The sequence below is a fragment of the Peromyscus eremicus genome, chromosome 3 (genome assembly GCF_949786415.1).
Source record: "Peromyscus eremicus chromosome 3, PerEre_H2_v1, whole genome shotgun sequence".
Lineage (NCBI taxonomy): Eukaryota > Metazoa > Chordata > Mammalia > Rodentia > Cricetidae > Peromyscus > Peromyscus eremicus.
In genome coordinates, this window is record NC_081418.1 from 6,328,232 (window position 1) to 6,335,894 (window position 7,663).

Consider the following 7,663-nt stretch of genomic DNA (forward strand, 5'->3'; position numbering starts at 1 on the left):
AAAAGGACCAAGAGAAGTTGCGCATTAAAAATACACTCATTGTCAGTTTTGTTTTCTAGAAGAAATTTAGTGATGAACTAACTCTTAAGGTTTTGTAAAATGTTTTGGCACTTTGAAAAATGTAATTAAAGCTTCATTGTAAAGAACTTTCAAATAAAAAAACCATTACATAGTGAAATTAGCTAAACCCAATGACTATATATCTCTGATGTAGAATATAAGTTTTTTGTTTGTTAGGTTGTTTTTTTGTTTTTTGTTTTTTGGTTTTGTTTTTTGGTTTTTTTCAAGAAAGGGTTTCTCTGTGTAGTTTTGGTGCCTGTCCTGGATCTTGCTCTGTAGACTAGGCTGGCCTCAAACTCACAGAGATCCTCCTGGCTCTGCCTCCCAAGTGCTGGGATTAAAGGCGTGCACCACCACTGCCCAGTGTGGAATATTATTTTAGCTGGGAAAGTATGTGTTACATTTGTTTATGCTGCATTTGTTTAAAGATGTAAGGATGTGTGTTTAATTATATAAAGACATGTTGCATCTGTTTCACCTTGCCTGCCCAAGGCACCTGATTGGTCTAATAAAAAGCTGGATGGCCAATAGCTAGGCAGGGAAAGGACAGGTGGCACTGCCAGGGAGAGACACTAAATAGGAGGCGAAAACCTAGGTTTGAGAGAAGAGGAACAAAGGAAGGAGGAGAGGAGAGAATGAGGGAGATGCCCAGAGTTGGAAACCAGGCAGTGACCAGTCAATCAGCCATAGAGACAGCAAGAAAGTAAGAAAAGTTGAAAAGCCCTTTGGCAAATCATAGACGCAGAGAAACAGGTTAAGTGATAAAAGCTAGCAAGAAAAGAGCTAAGCAAAGGCTGAGCATTCAAAACTAGTAATAAGTCTCTGTGTCATGATTTGAAAGCTGGTTGGTGGCCCAAAAGAAAAAGCCTGACACATATCTCAATGGACTTCTAACTTCCATAAATTTAGAACAGCTCTTCTGAAGCTGTGAGCTTGATGTTAGATGGAATCCAAGAAAATGCAGTTTCTGTTGTTGTCTCTGTTTTTGAGGCAGCATCTCATGTACCATGGCTGTCCCTGAACTCACTGTCTAGTCCAGACTGGTCTTGAACTGAACTCTTGATCTTCTTGCCTCTATCATTTAAGCTCTGGAGTTATAGGCATGCTCCACCATGCTCTTTATAGATGGACATTATTTGACCCATGTATTCACTCATTAGTTTACTTATATGAGTGTTAGATCATTTTTATGCAGTCAGAAGTTTTGCTATGTCCTGCCCAGTCTGGCAGCTGCTCAGTCTCAAGTAAACATGCAGAGGCTTATATTAATTACAAACTGGATGGCCTATGGCTCAGGCTTCTTGCAAGCTAGCTCTTTCATCTTAAATTAATCAATTTCTATTAATCTACATGTTGCCATGTAGCCATGGCATTACTGGTCTACTGGCATCTTGTTGCTCTTTGGGTGACAGGCTGATAGCTCCTCTTCCTGCCTGTCTTTTTCCTGTATTTTTGCTTGGATTTTCCACCTGCCTCTAAGCTGTCTTGCCATAGGCCAAAGCAGCTTATTTATTAACCAATGGGAACAACATATATTCACAGCATACAGGAAGATATCCCACAGTATTTTTATACATTAATAAAAATTATCTTTAAAGGCAACTATTGAGAATTACTGAAATACTTTTTTTGCATGAATACACTATTTGCATGTTTTCCATTTGGGTATCTTCTATGTTCACTCTCTATTTGTTTAGATAGGATTCCTCACTGAGCCTGGAGTTTTATCAATTCCTGAAAGTCTGTCTATCCAGTTTACCTTGGAGACTACCTATCTCTGCCTACAAAGTGTTGGGATTATAAGCAGCCACTGTGCCTGCCAAGTTTCCATGTGGGTTCTGAGGATCCAAACTCTGGGAAGGTCTATATGCCCTGAACCATCCCCATAGCCCTTGATATATTTATTTATTTATCTATCTATTTGTCTATTTGTCTATGTATGTATGTATGTATGTATGTATGTATGTATGTATGTATCTATCTATCTATCTATCTATCTATCTATCTATCTATCTATTTATTTGTTGGTTTTATGAGACATGGTTTCACAAAGCTGTGAGACAGCTTTGGAGCCTGTCCTGGAACTCTCTCTGTAGACCAGGCTGGCCTCAAACTTACAGAGATCAGCATGACTCTGCCTCCCGAATGCTAGGATTAAAGGTGTGAGTCACCACACCCGGCGAGATATTTCTTGTTCCTTTTACAAATAATGGGAAAATTAGGTGTGGTTTCACTCTTTTAAAGATAACAATTAAGTATAATTGATTTGCATGCTAATGATTTCTACACATGAATATTCACACACACATTTAGCTATCAGTATATAAACAGTATACTTGTAAATTTTAAAAGTTAAAATATGGTTCTATTAATGGTATTGAGTAAGCTCAAGTCCTGGATACCCAATAGAATCTCCCAAGGGATATTCTTATAGACTATGATGGCTAAGACCATTGAACACATTTTTTTTAATTTTTTTGATATATTTTTAGTCATTTGTACTTCATCTTATGATCATTGCTTATTCATCAAATTAAGCTAGCTATTATCATTTGATTTTATTGGTATTTAGTTTTAGGAGATCCTTATATATTTTGGATATCAATCTTCTGTTATGTGTACCACTAACAATGATTTTCCTTGATGGGTAGGCTGTTTCTTCATTCATCTAATATATATATATTACATATATATGCAATAATCTTGCTTTGCAGCCCAAGTGGTTTAGGAATTTACCTATATCTACTAGCCTAGGTTAGATATGGATTCATGGCAATCCATATGCCTCAGCCTTTTGATACTGGGATTTCAATTTTGAATCACCATGCTATGCATGGTTTGGTCTCTTATTTGGTTTTCTAAATTTGATTTATCTACTACCATTAATTTATTGAACTATGTTTTCAGAATGAATTTTTAGAATTGTCTTACTCTTATTAAAAAGTATACAGCTTTTTATGTGATGGATAGGTTTTGTAATCAATATAAGCTGTCTTAGTAGATGTAAAATAAATGCAGTAGACTGAATTTCCAAAGTTCAAGAACTCTGAAGTCTTACTAAGAATCTAGAAATTCTTTGGCTGTAATTTAAATAACTAAATGTCTTGTCTTGGCTGCCATAGCAATATATCAAATGACTGGGTGACTTCAATAAGAGACATTTATTTTCTCATAGGTCGGGAGGCTACAGACACTCTATGGGGTCCCAGCATGGCCAGTCTATGGTGAAGTGTGTCCCTGCCTTGTAGGCAGCTGCTTCCTTACTGTATCCTGCCATAGCTCATAGACTATGAGACAGCTGTATGGTGTTTGTTTTTGTAAAAGTATGAATCACAAGAGCGAGGCACTATTTGCACAATCTCATTTAAGCTCACTTCCCAAAGGTCCTATCACCAAATAGCATCAAACAGGGACATGCCTTAAACACACAAATTAAGGGACAGCACAATTGTCCTTTTGCATTGCATGGTATTTTAATAATTTCCAATCCGCTATCACCTAGGTAATTTTAGAAAAGAATAACTTTATTTGTTCACGCAGGCATTAATTTATATCTCCTTGCCAATAAAATAAGCTGCTTAGTATAAATATCTAGTACAAATATTAGTACAAATATTTTTAAATATCTTTCCAAAATGCTACAAGTTGAGAATACCATCTATATGAAAAATTGTGTGATAATTTTATATTTTTTTTGTATTAGCAGTCCCACACTTACACTCTTCATGTTTTCACAAGTGGATATGGGAGATAATGAGGAGGAAATTGTCAACTTAATAAAAAACAAAGCTGGGTTGATGATTCTTATATGAACTTGGAACCAGTGGGAGTTTTCTGTTTGTAATCTCCCTAATTGAACCAAGCTACACATTAATAGGCTGAAGATCTGAAATCCCTTAAGTGAGTCAGGGTTGCTTTGGTGAGATTATGTCATATAAGTCACATGAAGAACAAGAGAAACATGAGTAAAATGGCACCCAGTGAATAACAAGAAGGCTGAGACATGTCTTTCTAGGAGCTTTTCCCGGCTTTGTAGATTAAAGATATCATTTCATGGCCCAGCACAGTGACAGAGTCTCACCTACTTATTGTACATGAAGTCTAGATTTGATGTCAGTACTGCAGCAGAAAAGCTGAAAAACTACTTCTCTCCTGGTTGGCCACTGAGGACAGCCTAACACCTGGTTCTGAAACAAATCCTTGTTTTAATTTGCCTTAAAATTGAAGGAATGCCTGACTACCTATCAACGTTCAACTAACAAGCTAATTAAAGTGAGAGACTTGTTTGTTTTTCTCCATCATGAACATATTTGGTTGGAGAATAAAATGATTAGAAATATAGAGCAGTTTATAACTTGGATACTTTTTTGATTAATTATGTAAATTTTCCTAGTCTATCACTGGAATCAAGGAATAAAGGATCAATATTCAATAGGCTCATATTGTACAATGAGCAAGAAGATCAACTAACAGGAAAAAGAAATATGATAATAGATAAATTAGAATTTTAAGAGAAGCCTTTTGTGGTTAGTGAAATATGCTTGTTATTCACTTTGAGTAACATATGAGACTATTAAAATATCAATAAGCCTTGAAATGAGATGGTAAGGACATCACAGAGAGGTCAACAGAGATTTGGAAAGATAACAGCAACTTATGTGACAGAAGCATTGCAGAGATGGAGACCCTTCCTGAGAATCCTAAACTGACAACAAAATTGCTGCAGGAAGTGAAAATGAGCAGATTATCTTTAACAGTGGTAAAACTGGATTGGAGAGTATGACTTTTTGTTGTGAAATAGTCTTTTACAGTGTGTGAAGATGTGTCATTGTGGTTGGCTTATAAAAAGCTGAATGGCCAATCGGACTCCAGGACAGAGAGAGCTCAGGGAAGAAGAAAGGCAGAGTCACCAGCCAGACATGGAATAACCAGGATGGGAGTGATGAGATGAGGTAACAGGTATGTGGAAGAACTTAGATTTTAAAATATGGGATAATTTAAGTTATAAGAGCTAGTTAGAAACAAGCCTAAGCTAAGGCTGAGCATTCTTAATTAATAAGTCTCCATAACATCTTTTGAGAGCTGGCAGCCCAATTAGAAAAATCTGCCTACAGACTTTAATGTGAAACTTTCTGTTCTCTACTGCACTAAATCCTGCACAAACAAACCAGAAAACTTATGAAGGACAAATTGGTGAGAAAAGAGCATAACTTTTGTCAAATATACAGTCTCAAGGTGGAGATAATGCTGGACTGCATTGATAGCTCTAAGTCAAGATTCCATAGACTATCCCAGATAACCAAAACATCGCTGAGCAAATAGAACAATGGTAGAGGGACTACCATTTCATATCTTAAGATATATTACAGAGGCATAGTTAGAAAATGGAACAATGTAATATTGGTACAAAAACAGACCTGTAGACAAATGGAACAAAATCAAAGACCCAAACATGAGTACACTTCAGTCATTTAAAACTGGACAAAGATGCCAAAAATGAAAGCTGGGGAAAATAAATCATCTTCAACAAATGATGCTGGGAAGACTGGATGTCCACAAAGGAAGAATAAAACTAGATCCAAATCTATCACTTTGTACCAAAGCGAAATCTAAGTGGAGCAAAGACTTCAATGTGAAACCCAAAACACTGAAGCTGTTAGATATAAACCTAAGTAGTACCCCATGTGAAACAGATGTAGGAAAGGACTTTTGTAACACCAATCTTAAAAGGTCTTATTTAAAAAACAAACAAACAAACAAACAAAAAAACAAAAAAACGGAGCCAGATATTGGGGTGAAAGCTAAAAATCAGAGAAACAGAAAAAGCCAGCCATGTTCTTACCTCTATGAAATCCTCAGCCTCAAAAGCATGAGTTCCTGTTTCCTCATGCCTTATATACCTTTCTCTGCCCAGACATCACTTCCTGGGATTAAAGGTGTGTGTGCTTCTCAGTACTGGGCTTAAAGGTGTGTGTTACCACTGCCTGGCTCTGTTTCCAGTGTGGCCTTGAATTCACAGAGATCCAGACGGATCTCTGCCTCCCAAATGATAAAATTAAGGGTGTATGCCAATACTGTCTGATCTCTAAGTCTAATCTAGTGGCTGGCTCTGTCCTCTGATTCTCAAGGCAAGCTTTATTAGGGTACACAATATATCACCACAGACTTCCTTCCTTCCTTCCCTCCCTCCTTTCCTTCCTCTCTCTTCTCTCTCTCTCTCTCTCTCTCTCTCTCTCTCTCCCTCCCTCTATCTCTCTTTCTCTCCTTTTTTTTATTCTAAGTGATTTTATTGCTCATGTGCTGTGGATGATTAATTGATAAATAAAACACTGATTAGCCAGTAGCCAGGCAGGAGGTATAGGCAGGACTAACAGAGAGAAGAATTGAGAGAACAGAAAGGCAGAGAGGGACACTGCCAGCCGCCACCAGGACAAGGAAGATATAAAGTACCGGTAAGCCACGAGCTATGTGGTAAAGTATATATTAATAGAAATGGGTTAATTTAAGATGTACGAACTAGATAGCTAAAAGCCTGAACCATTAGGCCAAATAGTTTAAATAATATGAGTCTGTGTGTTTATTTATAAGTGGGCTCCAGGACTGTCAGGGCTTGGCAGGAGCTGGAGAGAAACTCTCCAGCTACACTCATGTACACAAGAGAATTTATGCCACTAGAGCAGAGACTGTGGACGATTCATATTTCCAGTTGGGTAGGAGGACCCACTTAGGCATATAGTAATGAGCCATTCAGTGAATTCTGCTATCAAGTGGAATTTAATATCCTTATCCTTTCTGTTCCTCTCAAGATGCTTTCAGATAGCAACCACTTTCTTAATCAAATGGTACAGATCCTCAGGAAGATCAGGGTCTTTGGACTTAAGGATTCTCAAGATTTTATTATGTCACAAAACGCACCTGTCCACGCCATGTGAGTCCTTCAGGATCACACTTATTTGGGAGGAAGTCAGGCCCTTTCTTGGCAAGTTTATAATTCTGTTCATGTCATCAGAGTTCAACTTTAGCCAGGTGGGGACTGTATGGAGATTGGGTAGTACCAGCTAGGACAGGCCTTCACAGGAGTGTGCATACAGCCCATGATGGTAGAAGTCTGACAGTAAAGAGAGAATGAGGGAGGAAAGCAGAAAGGACTTTCTTAATAGGACTCTATCTGCCCAGTAATTAAGCCAAAAGTTGACAGGTAAGACTTCATAAAACCAAAAAACTTCTACACAGCTAATAAACAATCAGCCTGGTGAAGAGGAAGCCCAAGTATCTTGGCCTGCTATACATATGACAGAAGGTTAATATTCAGAATAACACAGACCTCAAAAAAAGGAAGAGTCAGAAAGAAAGGGTGTGGATTTGGATAGGTGAGGTGGATCTGGGAAAAGTTAGGGGAGGAGAAAGATAATCAGATTATATTGTATTAAAAAGGCTATTTTCAATTAAAACAACAACAACAACAGCAAAACAAAATAAGTGAGTTCATTTGTACAATTGTAAAAAACATAGAGTAAAAACCCAAATGAGCCATTCAATAAATGGGTCTGGGACTTTGAATAGAGAGTTCTCAAAAGAAAGAAAGAAAGAAAGAAAGAAAGAA

At 37.4% G+C, this 7,663-nt stretch overlaps 1 pseudogene; it reads right to left on the reverse strand.

The window, feature by feature from the left end:
* Positions 1–6,723: 6,723 nt before the first annotated feature.
* On the reverse strand, positions 6,724–7,156 carry LOC131905631 (small ribosomal subunit protein uS15-like; annotated as a pseudogene).
* Between the last annotated feature and the right edge of the window lie 507 nt (positions 7,157–7,663).